General features: G+C 39.1%; 1 protein-coding gene across 1 annotated transcript in view; it reads left to right on the top strand.

The window, feature by feature from the left end:
- Positions 1 to 21,891, top strand: part of SEMA6D (semaphorin 6D) — a 593,940-nt gene that overhangs the window by 191,663 nt on the left and 380,386 nt on the right. The window contains exon 2 of the mRNA XM_032417865.1: positions 20,625 to 20,705. The gene's annotated coding sequence lies outside the window, so the exon portion shown is untranslated. The remainder of the gene's footprint in view (positions 1 to 20,624; positions 20,706 to 21,891) is intronic.

Below are 21,891 nucleotides of genomic sequence, written 5' to 3' on the forward strand. Positions count from 1 at the left end.
GTATTATTGTTCTGTCTCTAAGATTTATGTCAAATATATTCACTTCCCTTTTGCTCCATTGCTGCTATTCTCTCCGGATGGACCATTTCAACTGCCCCCTCCTTGCTGGCCTCTCACAGCAGAGTGAGCTTCAATAACCATGATTCATATCATATCACTCCCTACTTAAAACTCTCCAGCTATTTTCCCATAAGCTCTGTAAGATGATCCTTATATACTCTTGTCAGCTATTCCCATAATAATGCCAAATAACAAGACACTCCAAAAGTTGGTGGCTTAACACAACAATTATTTAATCTTACTCAAGCATCTTCAGATCAGCTGGATGTTGGCTGATCTAGGTAGGACTCAGATGGACTTGACTCTGAGCTGCGTGTTGGATCCGTGTCGGCTGCTCACGTCTCCCATCACCAGTGGACTACCTAGGGCATGTTCTTTCCCCACAGTGACAGCAGTGCCATAGAGGGAGCTCCTCTGTGCAAGCACATTTTAAACATGTTTTTGCATCATATTTGCTAATGTCCCCTTCGCCAGAGAAGTGATATGGCTGAGGCCAGCTTTAAGTGTGAGCAAATTTTGCTCAGCGATCGGGAAGCCAAAGCAAGTTACGTGGCTCCGTCCAACAACAGTGAAGTTGGCAAGTATGTTCATCCACGGGACGGGGTAGGAGGGCAGAAGTGAATATTTTCCTGGGAGTAATCTACCACATACACCTTTCTGACTTCACCTCCGTTGTTCACCTTGATCTAGCCTCATTGTTGTTGTCGTTGTTTTTTTTTCCCCAGTTCTTTACACAGAACAAGTTCTTTCCTGCCTCAAGAAACATTTGAATATACAATTCTATCAAGATCTAAGGCTTCCTAGGGTTCTTTCTAATTTTGTTTAAATATAAATTCCTCAGAGAAGTCTTTCCTGGAGACATTAGTAGGGGGTAACCTCCTGTGATTCTCTCAGTAGACTTCTTCCTTCATAGCATTTATATTAGTTAGTTACCTTTGTTTTCTCTTTACCAGCTTGGGGATCTGTCTTCAGGGAAGACTAGACTGACTTTTCCCCCTCCATTCTGTATTGTCTGAAATGTTAGCCTTCCTTAGTAATTAATAATCAAGACATGGGGGTGGGATGTGAGTCAGAAACAGAGTCTAGGTCTTGCAAGGGTGTGTGTGCAACTCAAATTCTCTGTTATCCCAGTTCTTATTCTCTTCATGGTCAAGAAGACTCGTGGCTCTGCTTTGAGCTTTCCTTCCTGAATTTAGCACTTGCTTCCTCAGTTTACCACAGTCTGACAAGTTAACCCCTTTTGTTCTACTTTCCCTTCTGAAAGTATTTCCTCTTCAGTTCAGAGACATTCCAAGACTTCTACCGGACTGCAGCTCCCATTTCTCCTATAAAAGCTTACCCCAAATAAGCCATCAGTAACCCCACTCAACCAGCTGGTTCCTTGGCTATCAGAACTGCACTCCAGGCAAATACACACTGGATACTGGCAGAGCCACGACCACAGCCAGGCTTCTTGTCTACCACTGCAGAACTCTTTCTTATGATAGAAAACATTCTAATGCCAAACGAGGTAGCCTAAAATTTATAACAAAGGCTTCACTCAGCTCTAAATAAGTAGTGACAGTAAATGAATCTTCCAGCCTTCTTGCTGGACATTATGTGATCATTGTAAGGATCAATCCGTCAGACAATGGCTCCTATTACTAGTTAAAAGGCAATGTCAAGCATACTAGGGAGAAGTGACTCTGTTTAACTGGAGTTCCTTCGTTTCCAGTTGGCTGGAAATTAATACTAAATTGTATATAAACTCACACTGACTGGAATGACCTATCAACACTAAATTTCACACAGAGGCCCAAGATGAAATTTGGGGACAGAAACAACTATTGATTTTTTTGGCAAGAGGAGTGAAACTAGCTCTTGTATGGTTTTTACACACATGCATTTTTTTGCGGAATATTTCTTGTGGGAGTAGTCACTGAAGTATGCAAGGGTCATTAGAATAAAGGCTATATTTTTTAAAAAGAAAGAAAGACAACTTTGATAGCTGGTACCTTTTTAGAAAAGATGGAATTTAGGGGCACCAGCTATTCATATTTACATTCTCTCCCACTCCTGTTACCCTAATCTCTCTCTCTTAATAGATATACTTACACCCAACAATGCATCTTAAAATCACCACCATATGCTTTCTGGGCTCACACTTAATTTTTATGGTCCACCTCCTTTGCCTACTTTTCTATCCAATTTTTAAAAGAATTTGTAAAACTACTGTCACTAAAAGTGTCTCATTTCCTATTCATTTAAGGTACTGTTCTCACCAAGCACTCTTTCACAACTGAAATTACTCATCCAATTCATAGGACACCAAAATGATTTGAATGACTGTTTTCTCAATTCTTCTGGGGATGGTACATAACTGGCACCATTTTAGTTGCACAAGAGATAAGTTAATTTATTATATTATATATATATTATATATTATATATTTATTATAAACAAAGGATTCCAGAGTAGTGGCCCCACACACAAACTAGTCACTTCCTAATCTCTAGAATTTGTGAATCTGTTACTGTACACACATGGCAAAAGGGACTTTGTAGAGGTGGTTAAGTTAAGGATCTTGAGATGGGACGATTATCCTAGATTGCTTGGGTGAGTGGGATATAATCACCAGAATGAGTCAAAGAAGGAGTCAAAGAAGGAGGCAGAAAGGTCAAAGTCAGAGACCGATGTGAAGAGGCTATGCAGCTGGCTTTGAAGATGGGGGAAGGGATCACAAACCAGAGAATGCAGGCAGCTTGTAGAAGTTGGAAAATAACAAGAAAATAGATCATCCCCCCCAGAGCCTCCAGAAGGAACACAGCCCTGCTGACACCTTGATTTTAGTCCAGTGAGACCCATTTCAGACCTCTGACTTCTGGAGCTGTAAGATAATAAATTTGTGTTGTTTTAAGGCACTAACTTTGTGGTAATTTGTTACAGCAACCACAAGAAACTAATATAGATGCTTTGTGGCACTAGGGCTTAATTCTCTCCAGGAACCCCAGGTTGCCACCAGGGTGAGTAAAGTCTTCTAATGAAAATGAGGGATATCTCTGGTTGCCATTGCCATTTAGAGGGCCACTGAAGAGGTCTCTGGAGAGAAACTCATCTCCAGCAGGTCTGTGTTTTTCTTCCATTTGGCCACCTTCATGTGACATACTGAGAAGATTACATTTGTGAACTGACTCTAATCAAGAAGTCTCTGGCCTCCCCAGATGGCTTCACCAGTCCCTAAGAATCATCCGTAGCACAAATGTCCCCCTCAAGGAAATGGGAAAATACATATAAGCAGGGGAAATTGTTGGTATTCCATAGATATCCATAATTGATCCAGAACCTATATTATCCGAATGTCACCATACTCTTAGTCTTCAAACATATGCCTTAGTGGCCAAAAAAATAAATTGAAATATTCTTCAGTATCTACAGAGTGTTTCCTTGGGCATAGTTAAGCTTTCAGACCCACAAGATTATCATAGAAGATACTGGGGCAGCATATTCACTTAGATGGACCTGGATAGGAAACCTAGCATATTGGCAGGACATCCCGAGGCTTTTCTCTTCTGTGGGAGTCTTCACAGAATTCTGTGTAGTGCAGGCCAGCTGCAAGGAGAAAGGGTCTAAATTGGGCAGCTACTTCAAAGCAGCATGCTCCAAGAGCCAGTTTCTCTTATAATAACAATAGTACAGGCATAATTTCCACGGTCCCCACAAAGGACATGTCAGTGACAAATTCAGCACACCCAGGGAAGTCCCAGGTGGTCTCCTACCAGGTGTTTATAGTTCATGTACATGTCTCCCAATCCAGATGCAATTTCTGAATCATGGGCCACAATTCATCATAAGCAACATTTATTAGCAACACAGCCAACATATTACTCTTAAAAGATTAACCCAGCTTGAAAGTTAAATGAAGGTCAAGTTCTTATGGAGAATGAAAAAGGTTTTGTTTACTGTTTAGCCATAAGTATATTGGAAATCGCTCATTTTCCATGTATAACACTGCAGTATCATCATTGTTATTGTTATTATTCATAGCTGCTATTTTTTGAAGATGAACATTTATGTAAAGCTTTGTGCTTTATATGCATTGGCTTGTTAAGTCATCATGTGAATCTTAGGAATAATGTATAATTAATGCTATATTTTCATAAGAACAATGAGGTTCAGAGAGGCTGAGGAAATTTCTTAAAGATTTTTTAGCAAGTGAGTGGTAGGATGGGTATTTGGACCCAGTTCTCTCTGGTTCTTAAGCCCACTCTCTTAATCAGTTTGCTATACTTTCTATACAACTTGTTGCCAAATCCAAGTTGTGGCCATTGTCACAGACACCTGTGTCAGCAGCCAGGAGGAGGTGTACCTTTCTTGGTCTATCAGAGACCCACATGGCCAGTCGCATTAGCTAAGGAGGGATTCACTGTAACAAATGTGCCCCTAAAACAAAGAATGAATTTGTACATGCTTAGTTTCTCAAACAGAAATGGAGTATCTTTAATGGTTAAAAAAAAAAAAGAAAAGAAAGGAGCTGGGGACACATGAACACTTCAGCGGTTCACAATGGTCTTTTTTCCGTTACATACAGCACTTGGTACAACTATGCAACTAGAATGCAGGCAGATTCTGAAGAGGGCTGGATTTGTATTAAAAGACAGTGGTGAATTAGTTGGGAAGAACAGCCTTTAACTTCATGTGTAAAGGAAGGCTTGAATGTGGAGGTAGTGAGGGTCAATGGTATTCACTAATCACTTCCCTCACAAAAGAGGCTGGCTTCAGTTCTTGCTGACATCAATAGGAATACTAAATCCTACCGTAGCGTTTCAGCTGATTCCTTTCACAGCGGGATCACCACTGTTTCACCTCACTTTTCAAATCCTGCCATCTTCGCTAGCCGTTTGGTGGAGTTATAAATGATTGTCTGTCTAAATCAACAAGTGGTAAATCTCCCTTAGTTATAATTTGATTTAAATTAGCTTACCTTGGGAAGCAGATCTCCACACGTGCAAATTACCATAAACAGCAGCCTTCTTTGATGATTTACATAATTAAATGAGAGAATATTAAGACATTACTGTGAAGTGGCAACCTATGATGCCTATTTTTTAAGTGAAGAAAAAGGTAATCTTTCACTTCTTCCCTTTTGCCATTTTTGACCAAAGCAAACCTCATTAAGATCTCTGTGGGTCTTATAGATATGTTTTTTGAAGATGCCTTGCCCCCCAAATTTGTAGATTTCCTTGACATTTTTTTTAAAAAACTAAGAAATGATGAAATTCCCAAATACATAAAGGTAAGGCATACAGTACACCTGATTTACAAAATTACATACATAATATGTATTTTGAAATGTAGGAAACTAAGAAAGACAAAGTGCTTCAATTAGTTGTACTTTGCAAAATATATTATAGGACATTGTTCTACTAAGCACTGTGAGGGGGAAGAGATTTTCTTCAAAGAGTACTCCTGGGATTTCAAAAACATTTCTGCTTTTGGGGAGTGAGAGTTTGAAACTGTCATTGGAAAGTTGTGAAATTTAAGATGCAAATCTTCATTGGCTTTGTCAATGGAGAAGTCAAATGGAATAGTCAAATCCTGTGGAGCAAACCCTGATTTTCAAAGCAGAAAGCTGCAATAAGAGGTTCACTGTGCCTCTTTTTATTTTTTAGACTTTCCATGGATTGTCAGAAAGATATTTTGTTGACCGTTACATGGTACAAAAAGAGCACATCCTTTTGAAAGAATAAGAAACCATTTGAGTATCATCGCCTGTTGCTCTGGAGAACGCACACAGGTTAGAGAAGATCTATCCAAGGGCCAAGTGCTATCATGTGGGGAAATGCTGTGATGCAGTGGTAGCCCCAAGTCCATTGCCAGTCAAGCTATTCCAGGGGTCATGGAACAGAAAGACCAAATGCCGATGCTCAGACCAATTTAAAACCCACAGCAGGAAGCAAGGAGGAAAGGAATGGGGCAGGGTAGCACCACGAGGATAGAGTGCAAACATGGGGGAAGGACCATACCACCTGAATCTGATTTGTGTGATATTCATACATAGGATCAGCTACTCAATTTACAGGCCCCAGTACAAAATGAAAATGTGGGGTTCTGTTCCAAAAACAGGAAAAAAACACCAGTAAAGATACTAAAATATCAAGGTTTTCCTTTCATCTGGGTATCTTTTCTCCTTATACACATGTTCCATTGCCTCGTTGGACTTCTCATACAAAACACAAGTTGAAAGATAAAATTATTAGGAATCTTCGGACAGTGATAGCAGAGCATTAAACCAAGTATGGGGCCCTTCAGGGTCTGTTCCTACATCCTGTTTCTCTGCCACATCAGCTTTTTTTGCTGATGGACTTGAACAACTAGTAGAGGTTGGACTGAAGCAGGAATGGGAGAAATGGCCAGCTCTGATTTGGACACACTTGTTTTGAGAGCCCTACGCCTTCTGTGTAGACGACCAACAGGCCTGCTTGGGCCTACTTAGGTACGTGGGTCTTGCTCATATTATGGGTCAGCTAGAGATACCATTCAGATACTAGTCTGCCTGGAGAACTTATTCAAAGCTATAAACCAAATGAAATCACAGAGACGTAGAGAGAAGAGAGGGTGTAGATGAGGAAAAAAAATGTTTGTTTTTCTGCCAAGATTTCAGGCTTCATGAGGGCAGATCATGTATTTTAATTTGTTTTTGCAATTCATGAGCAAAGTGTCTTACACATAAGAGGTGTTAGATAAATGTTCAAAGAATGAATGAAGATGTAACCAGCAAGCTATTCAGAAGTATGGTTATTTTTCTCACAGACTTTTTCTTAACTCCCTCTAATTTGGAAAGGGTTTGCTTCCCCAGCAGAAATTATACATTGATATATTATATGCATGCCTGTTAGAGGTGATTTTATTGTTTTATTTCTGTAAGTAATTAACCTGTTTCCCATGCCTTCTGTGATACCAATTAAAAATATTTAGTGTGGAATAACTCATTCAGATGGAACTTCAGCATTTTCTTGCTCTTCACCACTTGTCACTGAAGATGTTGTAACATAACTATGATATCATATATCCATTATCTCTAGGAGCTTCATAAGCAGTTTCCAGTGGCTGTTTGCTTCACTGTTTGCTGAGATTTTGTTCCTCTGGAAAAATTTCCATTGCTGTTTCTCATTTCCTTTGGAATGAGAAAAAAGACAAAAATAGAACAACAGTATCTTTGAAAATGTGCTTTATGAACAAATATGCTTATAAAACCTAGTTTCTCAAATCGCTACACAAATTGAAAGCCCTTCAGTACTCACATCCCCCCCCCCCCAGCCCCCGACACTTTCCCTAGCAAAAATCCAGAACAGTGTCTGCCTAATGAAAAATCTTCTAATCCTAACCATGACATTTGTGATTTGGCTAATTATGAAGTACAATTAAAAGATGATTAAGAATTGTTCTCTTCTTAGCCAGAACTCAGGAAGTGTTCTCTTTGTTCTCACCCATTTAATCACCTTTGCAGTCATTTTCAATCTAGCTTTACTCCTTTTGACATATCCCAAAATAGCCTTTTTAATTCTGGCCGGAGATGTTCTTTCTTCTTATCTGATCTGGCACTGTCCCCTGCTTTATTGGCTGCTATCAAATAAGATACCCTTTCAAACCATCTAAAGTCATAGATGCCTCACTTTTCAGGCTATAAATTCCTGAACTTCTGCTTATCTTTGGTGAGTCTTCAGAGTAGGACCAAGGGTCCCAGAGTCTGCGTCTATGCCAATAAGATGAACAAGGGGTTTGTTGTTGTTTTGCTTCTTAAATATCCTGAAAGGCTGATGAAATCCATTTTAATCCCTACTCCCCATGACCCTGAGACTTCAGCTGAGAATTTAAAGGAATGGAGAGATATGGCTTGGCACAGAAGAGGGAAGACATTGTAATTTTAGACAGAGGGAAGAGTATGAAGACTCGGAAGTGAGAGCAAGGGAGTAGTATTGGGTGGTGCCATGGCCATTGCTGTGGGAGTCCTGAAGTCGGCTGATGGCGCTGAGTAGCTGTCATCAGTCTCTCAGGAACCAACCTGATGCTTTTGCCTTTGCAACTCAGATAAGCTACAGTGACTGTAGGGCTCTCCTCTAGAGAGTGTTTGGGGCCCCTGTGTGAGGGTCCACACTGTCTGGATAAACTTATCACCAGCAAAACCTTGGTCAAGATACTTAGCCTCTTTGTGCCTTAAAAATAGTCATTAGAATGCACCACTAAAAGATTGATATGACTATACTTTAGTTAACACTTGTGAGCCACTAGTCTTGCCAAGGGCTTTCACATAAATTCTTTACATGAGAGTATTTTGTAAATTTATAGGCATGTGTAAAATTATAAACTACTGTATATTTTCTCAGTTAAAAACAAAAATCTTTCTGCTGTTTTTATTATTTTCTATTATTATCTGCATTTTAGTGAAGAAAAAACAACAGAGAAGAGAAGAGGTTAAGTGATTTGCTCAAGGTCACATAGCTGGTAATTCTAGGCCACAAACCCACAGTGAGCTTTCTAGTCCAGTGAGATTCCCATGACAACTCAGCTCACAACAATCTGCTTTTAATCAAGTGCCAAAGCAACATTCAACTTACTGATTTTCCTACCAGCCACCATCCTGCTGAATCTCTCCAAGAATTTCACTCAACTCAGGGCCTGGGAACTATATATCAGCCACCTAAACCTCTTTTCTTCCCAAATCCTGGCTTCCTAGACTTCAACTCCTCTGGCTTCCTGGCTGATGCCTAGATCTGCTTTCTGATTCTACCAAATTTGTAAGAACAAAAATAGAGGATTTGTGGTTTGAGGATCTGTGCTTCCATAATTATTACTTGCCATCATCAGCAAGAAAGAGCATGCTCCCTTGGCCAGGGCTGAGACCCAGGCCAGTACCTTATGCTGCAGAAACCATGGTCATGCTAGCCAAGGCTCCTCGGGGAGAGGCTGCTCCAAAAGCATGGAACAAATTTGAAGGATAATTATGTTATCTCACTCATTAAAGTGGAATTACCTGGAGATGAACATCAAACTAAAGGACAGACTATCAGATGAAAAGACAACTGGAAGAACTTCCTTGAGAGATGAGTCCTTTGGTGAGGTCAGTCAATAAAAACAGTAATTTGTTGGCTCATCTGGGCCCAGATTCAGGTAAAAACAGGGACGTATTTTTGAAATTTAACCAGAAAAGGTCTTAAATAAGGAGAATTGGAATTTAGGTCATAGACTGGGACATGTTTGTTTTGAAGAATTTCACATCTATGATACCCTCCTCTCCATCCTTAATATGTTTAAGAGAGTTCCAGTGAGTCCTAAGAAAGGTTTTTCAAGACTCAGCAGACCTTGTATTGGACAATGATGCTTTAATTAAAAGAACAAAAATTGTAGCCACAAGAGATACTTGTCAGTGAACACACCGTGCAAAATCCTTTCTACCCATTCTCTTATTTAATATTTCTTACAAACCTATGAGGCACACATTAGCCCCATTTTCATGAGAAAAAGCCGACTTTTATGAGAGGTTGTTATCGGACGCTATTGTTGAGGAATCTCTGGAATTACAATCATGTCTGGATTATCCAAGGGAGCTTTGAACCTACCCTTCTAATGATACACAATTTATCAAGCATTTGTCCGTTTCTATCCAGATGACCTTCTGTGGAATAGTTCTGCAGCACACATACTGGCTTACTAGCTTTCATGGTGTGAGAATGTTGTTTTGAAGATCTGTACTTACATAAAATTATTTTGAAGCCATGCTGTGGTGGGAAATAATCCAATATAAAATCAGGCACACTTTTGTCAAAGAATTTCTAACAGAGGCAGAATGGCCTGGGAGCCAAGGATAGAGATTCAAGAGCTGGATGTCTGGGTTTGAATCCCATTCTGTCATTTATTAGTAGTGAGACAAACTATTTAACTTGTTTGTGCCTTCATTTCCTCATCTGTAAAAGGGAGATAGTAATGGTAGCCTACCTCATAGGGTTGTTGAGAGGATTAAACGATTAGCTTATTTAAAGCGCTTGGAATCATGCCTGATGCCTGGTAAATACTCTGTAAATATTAGCTATTGTTTTATTATTATTATTGACATAGGTAATTGTCTTGTGTCTTATTTCTGTATACAATATAATCATTTTATTCTTCTGCTCAAATCCTTTCATAACTCCACATTCCTTTTATAAATTACAATAACTTTCATTTTTGATTATTTAACACGTGCCAGGCATTGTGACAAACACATGGCCTCATTTAATCTACACAAAAATCGTAAAAGGTTGGCAGGGTTATTAACACCATTTTCCAGATGAGAAAAATGGGATTCCAAGAGATTTAAAAATTTGCCAAGATAATAAAGCTAACAGTGGCAGATTTTGAGTAGAAACCTAGTTTCGGATAATATCAATGCTATTAATCGCTGTGTTATAATTTGTAACCTCTCTTCCTCTGGCTTCCTACTCACCCAATATCCTTTAGAACACTGTGCCATCCACCTTGCCAGCCTGTTCTCACCCGACTTCTTCCCAGAAGTTTACACTCCACTCTAGGAATGCTAAATGACTTGCAGGGTTCTAAGCTCTTCCATGTCCTGTGATTCCATATGTACTGTTCTCACCATCTTTAGTGCCCTGTCCACTGGTAAATTAAGAAAGTAACTACTCATTCTTCAAGAATCATGTTGTGTCACCTCTTCTTTGAGGTCTTCTCTTACTTTTTAGAGCATATATTAGGCTGTTTTGTCTCATGCACTCATACTATCCATTACTCAATGTCCAGCTTTTTTCCTTTTTAAAAAATATTTATCATCCCACCAGACTGTGAGCCCTTCAAAAATAGGTAACTTTTACTTTTAATATCTGCCTTCTCCAGAAGCCATAACTGAGTCTTTTACAAAGTAAGCAAGTTATAAAATTATGAAATAGTTGAATCAATGAATACAAATTTTAGATTGTTTTCTAGAGCAGCATTATCCAATAGAACTTTTTTATGATAATGAAAATGTTCGGTATCTGTCCAATTGAAATCGTGAAATGTGGCTGATGCAACTGCAGAACTGTAATGTTATTTAGTTGTAAGTAATCTACATTTAAATAACTACCTGTGGCTAGTGACTAATGTACTGGACAGCACAGTTGTTGAGTTAGAGCTGAAGCAGGGTTTTATTGAAAGTTCTTCTTGAGTACGCCTTATCTTTATTTCCTTCTCAGTTATATACTGTATCTTATACTTGGTCAAAGTCAGGGTGTTACATATACTGAAGAACAGAGATTTTAAGATGTTTCAATGAGAGAGCAACACTATTCTATTATCACACTACAGCCCTTCTGCTGATAGGCTTCTCAGAGGGGAAATTTGGGCTCTCAGAGCCACTCCCGTAACTGCAGCAATAATTTTTGTGATAGGGTTAGCAATTTTCTCCACCATGTTTGGGTTCACGAGGGATATTTGGGGCCCAAGTAAGATGTCTGTGTTGGGTGCTTTCAGGTTTCCTGCAGAGCTAACACGTGGGAAAAGACATCAGATTCTTTTTATCTGCTTCCACTGGGGCCCCTCTGACATTATGCCCATATATCTGTTTTCCACTTGTCTTATTATAGTGTCATTCTTTGTTTATGTTCTATCTTCTCCCTGTCCTGGGTGACTTAATTGAGCACCAAAATCTTTTTCTTATGCATCTTTATTTCCCTAGGACTTACCATAGCCTTTGATGTAAGGAAAGAGGATCAATAAATGTTTGATGAATGAATGAATAAACATTGAATTGAGGAATAAGCCAACAACTCCTGGGACTCCAAGAGGCTAACACGTTCATCACAGAAGAATGAATATACCAGAGTGCTACTAGCCTGCAGCAGTGTCACCCACTAGACAGAGAGAGACATGTGGGCACAGAAACCTGTCCTGTTCACAGGACAATCGCAAAAAGAAGCAGTTATACATTCTAGGCCAGTCCAGGCAGTTAGATTGGGTGGAGTTTCAGTCAAGTTGGCAGTACCATCCTGCAGTCCACCGGAGGGAGTTTGGATTTAATGAATAGGAAGCAATAAGGTGTTTTAACAAAAGCTGTTTTTCACAATCCATGAGTTGGCTAGAGAGCTTGCCCAGCTTCCCTGGGATCTGAAATGAACTTGACCGGTAGATGTGCAACTCTTCTTGTGCAATCTTTGTCTGAAAAGGGCCTATGGAAAAAAATGTGGAAATGATGAGAGACCCCCAGAAGTACATGCTGTACACACACACATAACACCCATCCTAGGAGGTGGCAGTAGCAAGTTAAATGCTGAAATGGGGTGTGAACAGGGCTTCATCTCAGTTCAATCCAATTCAATTCAGTAAAAATTTAGTGAGTATGTACTTGCTGGGGAGATACATGAATAATTAAGACACTATTTCTTCCTTTAAAGAATTCACAACCTAGTACAGCAGAAAGGCTATAAACTAATAACTTGTAACAGAATATGATGAATGCAATAATAGAGGTGAGCTGGGTCCAGTGGTGGCACAGTGGAGGAGATGGTTAGCTCTACCTGAGTTTGTCTTGAACCATGCGTAGAAATTCTTTGGCTACATGGGTTGGGCTGGGATAGAGACTAGAAGGGAAGGGAAGGACTCTCCGTTTAGAAGCAAGAGCATAAGCAAAGGCACAAAGGTGTGAAAGAGCTTGCAGGGGGTCTCAGGAGAAAGGTAACTAGTTCTCCCAGTGGGGACTACTGAGTGTTCGTTTTCCTTTTGTCAATCTATCCTATATATAATAGCAGGAATCCTATTATATATAGGATAGATTGACAAGAGGAAAATCTCTAAATAGGAAGGTCAGCTAGGAAGCTATGCCAATTTTAAGGTGAGAGGTTTAGGGTCCCAGTTAGAATTATGGCTGTGAAAATAAAGAGCAAGACTTTCCAAGGTAATTCTAGAGAAGTGATTCTCAATCTCCTTTCTATATGATAACTTCTGAGAAATAAAATATACACAAAATATACACAACTCTGCAACAGTCCTAGTACACTACACAAGTAGTGAATGTGGGAGTATAACATGGAAAATCACCCTAGATGATTATGGTGTATAAACCATCTTCTAACCACCCACCAAGGATAATCCTTATTCTAGAAGAAAAAAAGAACTTTGTGAGGGCTCAGAAGTGGAGGGATTGTGGCTGAAGCTGTAAAAAATAAATGTTACAGTTTACTGAGAACCTACAATGAGCTATGTTGTGGGCAGCTATAATTTAATTTGATCTTGATAATAGCCTTATAGGGTAAGTATTCATCCTCATTTTACCAAGGAGGGACCTAAAGTTCAGCTAGATTCTGAAACTTGCTCTAGCTCCCATTACTACCAGAGGCTACACCTCGATTTGAGCCAAGGACCATCTCATTACAAAACCCAAGCTCTTTGAAGCATACAACACTACTTCTCTCCTGGGAGCTTTAATCCTGTGACCTGAGAAAGCCCTAGCATTATAACAGAGGGGTGTCCTTTATAGTTAAGAAGAAATTGGCAAAAGGGATAGGTTTCAAGACAAAGATGCCAAGCCAGTACTCTGATCTGTTGCCTTCCAGAGATAGCTTTTTTTCCTTCAATAACGCCACTACAGTATATCAAAGAATGATGAAGAATCATTCTAATTTGCTAAAAGCACATGGGAGGGAAATGGAGTCATTCATTCATTTTTTGCAATCAACATGTATTTATTAAGCTAATATATCTTAGGTATTTTGCTTGGTATAGAGGATAAAAAGGTGTATTTATAGGCATTGTTCTTGCCCTCCAGAAATTCGTAGTTTTGTGCAGGCTAAAATATGTAAGCTACAATTCCAGTAGTGAATGCTAAGTGGTCAAGTAAAGATGTGTGCAGGGTTATGAGAACGTAGCAGAGGGAATGATTAACTCTTTCCTAGAGTTTGAGCAAGTCTTCACCCAGCTGCTTATGTGTCAGCTGTTGCTTAAAAGAATAAGTAGGAAATTTGCCCAGTGGAGAAGTGAGAAAGGAAGAGGGGACAAGCAGAGCAAAAGTACAGTAAACTGAACGTGTTTTAGGAGATGTAAGAAGCTCCATGTGGAGGGAAGTGAAAAATTTGTGTAGGATTATAAAGGGCTTTGTATTCTCATCGGAACAGGAATCTCATCCCTGAGTGAGGTGTTGTTGGTGGGGAGGAGGTATGAAGGAGTTGAAAGAAATGGCATGAACTTGGTGTCTCAGAAAAAAATTTTGAGAATCAATGGGGAATGATTTGATTGGAGGATGGTGCCAGGAGAACAGGATCAGACCCTAAAGTCCCGCCTCAAGGCAGAGCCTAGGTCCATCCTAACTACCCACCCCCAACCTTCACACACTTCTTCAGAGGGTTAAGTAATTTTAGAGGTCAGGTGTGAATGGAGGAGCAGTGTTGCCCAGCCCTTGCTAGCACAGAGTCCAAGGTTGAGGGCTGCATACCTGCCTATACAGTGAATCAGTGCCTCAGGGTCTTTTCCATAGTAACAAAGTTAGTCCTTGACACCTAGACATTCTTACTTCTTTTGTTTTTGCTTCTCATGTTGCCTGAAGGCTCTTCTTCTGACTTGCATAATTCCCTCATCTACCCGGAATGCCTCATATAAACTCTGCGGCTGCTAATATTTCATTGTCATTTTCAGCTCTATTACATCTTTGTCTCAATCGTTCTTTAGAGCAGGAGATGTCATCTAGAGGGGTTCTGCGGCTTGCATAAATGAGTTATGAATCCTCATGATTTCAAGTGGGTTACCAAACCCCTTCCAGCAGAACCAGGCATCTGGTTAACTCCAAAGTGTGAAAAGGACATTATGCATATGTATGCAGAGACACATGCCCTACAGCACTTCCCAAGTACACGCCACATTTTCATTCACACAGGCGCCATATGCAAGGGGACCTGAGAACTGCTCTTTGAAAGGAAAAGAGCTTTAACATATCCTTTCTTCACTCTCTTCTCTTCACAGTTCTTCAGGTTTCTTTTTCTGAACCCATGAAAGAAGTATGGAAAAGGTTTGTTTGAGCATGCACATTATGTGTTATATACAGCTTTGCACATATGTGGGCAGGTAACCATCAGTAGTTATAGGAGAAAGTGAGAAAAGCAACAAAGTTCAGTCTACATAAACACAACAAGGGAAACAGAGTCAAGTAGCTGCATTACTTGACATAGATCATTTTGCTCGAACTACCTGATTATGGAGAGTGGTACTAACAAATTTTGATGGAAGTGTTCAATAACTTGAACTTCTCTATATTTTGGGGTGTGATACAGAGGCCTCAGAATGGCACAAAAGGCAGGGCATGTCAGGCTAAGTAGTCCAGATGCTCAGGCAATGAAGACACTTCTGGAAATCCTATTACTTTATTTAGACTTGAGGTCGGATTTTGGTTGAGACTGTGGGCTTTGATTTAAGCCTGGATTTGAATCCTGCTCTGGTGCTAACTTGCTGTATGATCTTAGGGAAGTCATTTTACCCACTCTAATCCTTGGATTATTTATTTCTATGAAGATTATGATGCCTACTTCATGCAGTGGTTATGCAAATTAAGTATGCAAATTTACATAGACTTTGCAATGGTGTGTGGCCCAATGCAAGACCTCAATAACTTCAACTTTTATTGTTTTTACATTGTTACACATTATCTTGAACACTTCATTTAGCTTCAGTTTCCTTATTTAAAAAATGGTTCAAAATGTAAATAAATAAAAATTGGACAAATAATAACTATCCTATTCACTTTATATAGTTTTTGTGGATATTAACAGTGTATGTAAAGATACTTTGTAAAGTGGAAAATTCTAAATATCCAGAAGGTGTGGTTATTGTCATTATTTTAGTGGTCCTTAGGCTGTCATTACAGAATAATTAGGAAAGGTCCACTTGAAGTAGATACAGAATGTTACTGTTCCTCAGGGGAACAGCTGCGTTCACCCATCATGCCCAATTCCTGTCTACCTTTTGGTGTGCAAAGCTGCCAAATACCTCCTATGTGTATAAGATGGGTAATATTTGGAAATAAGGATCAGGAGATCCTCTGTTCCCTCTGAGAGTGGTGTATACAAGCTGGAAACCTACCGATTTTACATTTTACAACTGCTCAGCTATTATCATTCCTGGAGCTTAAAGTTAGAACGTGATTACCAATGCCCGTCTGATTGATAAGCAGCCAGAAGCTCAGATACTTGCAAATTCTGCCAGTCTTCATCGCTTTCTCTCCCACAAAGATGGCTCTTTCATGCCTTTCTTCATCCTCTTGGGCCTTCATAGGGGAAGGGGAATTGGTCTCAGAAGCAGGCCCTTGACCAAGTTGTTGGGGACCTGTGATTTATTGCTGGGGCTGCCCAAATCCCCTTTCTCAGTGAATTTCAATGCTTTTACCTCTTATCTCTGTGACTCCCATGTGGAAGTAGAGGGGACTGGTGGATAAGATGGTCCATAAAATGGTCTGGCAATCTCAGGCAGAGCTGTGTTTGAACCCCACTTCTGCCAACTATCACTTGCAGTTGTTTGGCCTGGTTTGAGTTATTTATTCACTCTGATACTTATTACTGCACCTGTAAATGGGGATAATTATATATATATATATATATATATATATATATATATATATATATATATAAAATATATTATAATAATTTCAATTATTTAATATGATAGAAAATATTTATAATAAATATATATACTGAGCAAGATTTTTCTGAGAATTAGTTGAAATAATGTACTTAAAATATCTTCCAAAGAACATAGTGCAGAACAAATGTTTTTTTTTTTTTGCTCTCCTGTTCTTTCCCTTTGATTTGTAATAATTCATTAACAGTTATTCTGCAACTTTCTAGACCACTCTTTCCCATGCATAAAATGAAGTTAAACTCAATGACTTATAATTCCTATACACCAGTGAAGTTCTAGAATTCCTACAGTTCAAGTGCTGCATGAGAGAAGTAAATGAGATTGCTCTGTACATTCTTAGGTAGGTAGGATAAAGTCATACTGGAAGATTGAACAGGGAGAATTTGATCTAGGTGTTATTGAATGAGTTGGATTATGATAAGCAAATAGGTATTGACAGAATGAGGAAAGACATACAGAGTCTAATGCTTTATTAGGTTCAACGAAAGCTGTTTGGGTAAACTGATTCACACTAAGGTAATAGGGTTTCTTCTGAGCTGTGTTTGTAAATTTGAAAAAAGGCAATTTATAGGAAGCATGAGCCCTTTTCTTGGGAAGGCGGTACTTCTCCCTGGCCCTTAGTCCACATTGGCAGGAGTGCGGCAGACCTTCCAGGAGACACAGTTCCTTGCTGGGCAGTAATCTGCATGAGAGCAAGGACTTGGTCTGTTGTTGCCAGGTATACTTGCTGATTATTGAACTTTGGATGAGTAAATGAGTATCACTGATGTACCTAAAATACTAATGTCTGAATGTGGAGTAGGATCCAGAAGAAGAGAACCTAGTGATCATTTTATAATAGCAATTCTCCCTGGAACACTTCCTGAAGATACCGCAGAGCACTTTTGCAAATGCTGATTATTGTTTTTTTTAAGCTTATAGACAGCTTTTTCTTGTCTGTCATACAGCTGTGAGTGTGAGAGCACAATTCTCTGGGGACCTGAGCATATGTTCTCTCCCTGTGAAAATCTAGGAGAGAACCCCAAAGGACACATTGTACCCCTCTCCCAGCCAAGGAAGGAAAATCCTACTTGAAATGCTCCCTTGGTCAATAAGTAAAACTGTAAGCTGGGAATACAGCTTTATAAACTTTTTGTGTGTTAGAATAAAAGAGTGAATCGATGTATGAGTCTAAAATTCTGGGTTCAGTCCTTGATTTTTTACCATAAGGTATTGTATGAAAAGCTCTCTAGGCTTTATTTTTCTCCCCCATAAATGAGATTAGACCAATGGACATGGCAATATACATTCCATGTCAGTCCTCCCAGTTGTTGCCATTTTATTGGCATTTCCTAGAACTGAGGAGCCAGAAGAATAGTTAGATTTTTCTGGTTCAGCTTTCTTATTTCACAGATGAGAAAACTGAGGTGTAGAGAGGTGAAGTGAGTTGCTGAAGGCCACAAAACGAGTTAGAAGCAGAGCTAAGATTAGAACCAACATCCTTAGACTGCCAATTCAAAGGTTCTTAACCTTATGAGTCAGTGTCCATCTTAAAATAACTGTAGACTTTCTGGGAGTGGGGGATGGGATGAAGGCGAATGCCTCATACAGGAACACATAACATTTGCAAATTGTTTAAGCAGGCAAATGATGGTGGGGATTCAGGGATTTCAGGTGAAAAGCCATTGTGCCGCACTTTATTACTCGAAGTAGATGTTGGACTCAAATGTTAAAAAGCAACATAGTGGAGCGCCTGGTGGAGCGCATTGGGCGTCTGCCTTCGGGTCCTGGGATCGAGCCCCGTGTCCTGGGATCCAGCCCAGTGTTGGGCTCCCTGCTCAGCGGGAAGCCTGCTTCTCCCTCTCCCACTCCCCCTGCTTGTGTTCCTGCTCTGGCTATCTCTCTCTCTGTCAAATAAATAAATAAAATCCTAAAAAAAAAAAAAAAAAAAAGCAACATAGTTAATGTGAGAGAAAGTGTAGCTTTGGCTTTTTTTTTTTTTTTTTGGTTTAATAACTTCATTTGTGCAGAAAGCATCTCAACACAACTGGAACAAGTTTGGGTTTATATCTCTCTCCAAATTAGCCTTACCTGTTTTGTTGTTGGCAATGGTCTGATTTTTAAAAAGCCAGTTCCCTTTTTAAATATTACAGCTGTTGTTCCTCTTACATATACTTCTGCTAAATTCAGAGCTTGACTTACCTCAACTGTAGCCAGAAAACACAAGAAGGAACTGGTTAAAGAGAAAAGTTTTTCTCATTAACTGGGTCTGAAATTGGTCTCTACTAATTAGTTCTCAAATTGAATCTTTGGGTTAGGTGTATTAGGGTGATCTGTTTTCCTTGAAAATATATAGTCCTGGACCCTATCCTAGATCCCTTGATTCAGAATCTTTAGGAAGTAGGGGCAAATAATTTTTTTGTATTTTTACAAACCTCCAAGTACTTCTTATGCACACTCACATTCAAGAATTGCCTTCCTCAATACTTGCCCAAATATTTTCAGTCTTTAATAATACTAATCTAATGATCATTCTATCCTAAATGACTCTTTGGCCTTTAAAATGTTAAGGTAATGCAGAACTCAGAAAGCATATATGAAAAATGTAAGTGTATTATGCTAAAGTTTGTAATCTTGCATTTTCGAACAATTGAAATACAAGGAGATGAGGGCCTGTGGTATGGTTAATGCCTTGACAGGCATTATGCGGGGTGTAGAGACCTCTGTGGCCCTCATCTGAAGGGAGCTTCCTTAGTATATACACTCATTTTTATCTTCACAATTGCATGTGTTCTTGCTATCGAAGAATTATTCCCATACTTCTGCTTTGTTTTTTAATATAAAAACATCAGATGTATAATTCCAAAAATTACTTTAGCAAATGGTGAATATAAAATTTATGTCTTCTCTTAGCATTAAAAAACTAACATGCACACTCATACCCTGGTAGAATAAAAACCCATATAAGTATTACTATGTCTGACATTTTCTAACTTTAAAACACCTTGGTTCTGAAAGTGAAAGGAAAAAATCTGTGGTAAACAAGTGAATGAATATCTCTTACTCTGGATCAAGCTACAGAGTTACTCAGATACATTTGAAATACATATCTCATGTACCCTCCCACCAGCAGAAGACCTGGAACCCCAGAGTGTATCTGAAAGATCTCTAGTTGGTTGAGTGTCACAGGTTTTGGGTTAAGCCCAATGGACCATTCATTCCTGACCTAAGGCTTCTCTGGTTTTTCAAGCAGCTTCAGAGAGCTCCTGGAGATATTAATTTATCTACTTTTCACCCTCCTGTATTCAGGTTTTGGATTCTCGAGTTTCCCACTGGGCCTATATCCCTTCTGTTTCTCTACAGCCACTTCTGGGTTCAAATCCCTCTGTTCCAGTAGTGTAGTCAGATCTGTCCATTCTTACCTGCAAAGCTTCTATTCTAAGGGCAATAGGGAGAACTTGGAAGCCTCCCTGGAGTAGGAGTATAGGATGTCCTTGGGGTCCTATATTCACTCTAATGTGGTGCTCAGTTAAACCCAGATGCCCGGGACTATCCAATGCATGGCCCATAGAATGTCCACAGACTTTTCAGTCATGTAAGCACACACTTCATTAAGATTGGATTGGTTCCTTTTCTTTCCATGGAAACTGTGTCTCTATTGCAGTTTATTAAAACTACCCATGCAGTGTGCACCATTATTCTTTTTGCTTGCATTCATGAATGGCGTGTTCTCAATAAGAGCATCCAGGTGGAGATCAATAATCAGTCTCCTAGTTAGGGAAGAAAAAAAAGAAGATAATCCATTGGTGCACTGCATTCAGCTGTGTTTAAGAGGTCTTATCATTAAAACAGCAGTAGGCATTCATAAACCAAGCTTGCCGGCAGTGCTGGACATGCAGGATTAAAATAATCGTCCATCAGGCTCTGTCTCATAAACACTTTCCTTTGACTTTTGGCAGGATCACCAACCTGAGCATATGCCAGTTGACATGGGAACACTGAGGCCAGCGATTTAAGGATTTTCACATTTGCCTGTAGTGGTAAGATTTAAAGATATAACAATGAAGGACATTAAATATTACTGGGTTCTGGTTTTTTACACTATATATGAAAGTGAAGTTGTTTATATGTAATATTTTTTTTACCCATATGGGTTTCTATTCAATTACCTTGTATAAAACCACAGTAAATACAAGAGAAATCTATAATCCATAAATGTTGAATTTTGGCAAAAATAGGGAAACTAAGTAATACCAAGATTTTTTTTTTATTTCTGTACAATTGGACCAAGTAGGAGAAATGGTTTCCATTTTGAACAATGAAACTGTGTCTATTCAGAAGAGATATGATTATCAGGGCACAAAGGGATACAAAGGTTAAGATCAATGGGGCAAATGAAAGGGGAGGTGATTCTGTTTTTAACACCTTAGGGGGCAGTCATAGACTCAGTATGGGTCCAGAGATTGGGTTTCTAAAAGAATCAAATCTGTAGTCAATTAGGTGATTGCATAAAAATGAAGAATGCCTGATGGTGTGGTGATATACTGGATGCTTGTTGACATCAGAGGCACAACCATATGATGTTTCTTAAAAAGAGAGTCATAATGATGAAGATGTTGGCAGATGGATAGCAAATTGTGCTATTAGAAGATTGTTTTGAAAAGAGAAGTCTCCCACTCTGTGCGTGTATTTACATATATGTGTGCACACACACACTCTTAGATCTGAGACCAAATATAGTAGTGAATAAAGTATTATTTACACTTTCCATATTTTATGGAATAGAACAAAGTGTCTAGATACATTTCAAATATAAAGTAGAAAATGTATCATGTTGTGGTTAACTGGAGTCAGACAAGATCATCTCTGCCCCAGGTATATTCTTTGGACTCTGAACTGTTGAACTGAAAAGGTTAAATTTAGAAATACCCATTCTTTACCAACTTAAAGGTGAGCCAGATCTTCATAGGGTGAGACTATATTCCACATTTTTAGTTCTCTGATGGCTACCATTTTAGTATATTTTCCACATATGTTTTGGTCTCCATTTTCATGTGGCCTTATAGCAGGTCCATAATACATTGAACACAATGTGACTTAACCAACTTATTTGTCCATTTTTTGTATACCACAGATGACCTTATATCCGTGAATTTTCAAAGGATATATTTTGGCAATTCAGTATTCAAATTTAGTCTTCTGAGTATATTCCTCTCAAATTGCCCT

Source organism: Phoca vitulina, unplaced genomic scaffold (genome assembly GCF_004348235.1).
Source record: "Phoca vitulina isolate PV1807 unplaced genomic scaffold, GSC_HSeal_1.0 scaffold20, whole genome shotgun sequence".
In the NCBI taxonomy this organism is placed as follows: Eukaryota; Metazoa; Chordata; class Mammalia; order Carnivora; family Phocidae; genus Phoca; species Phoca vitulina.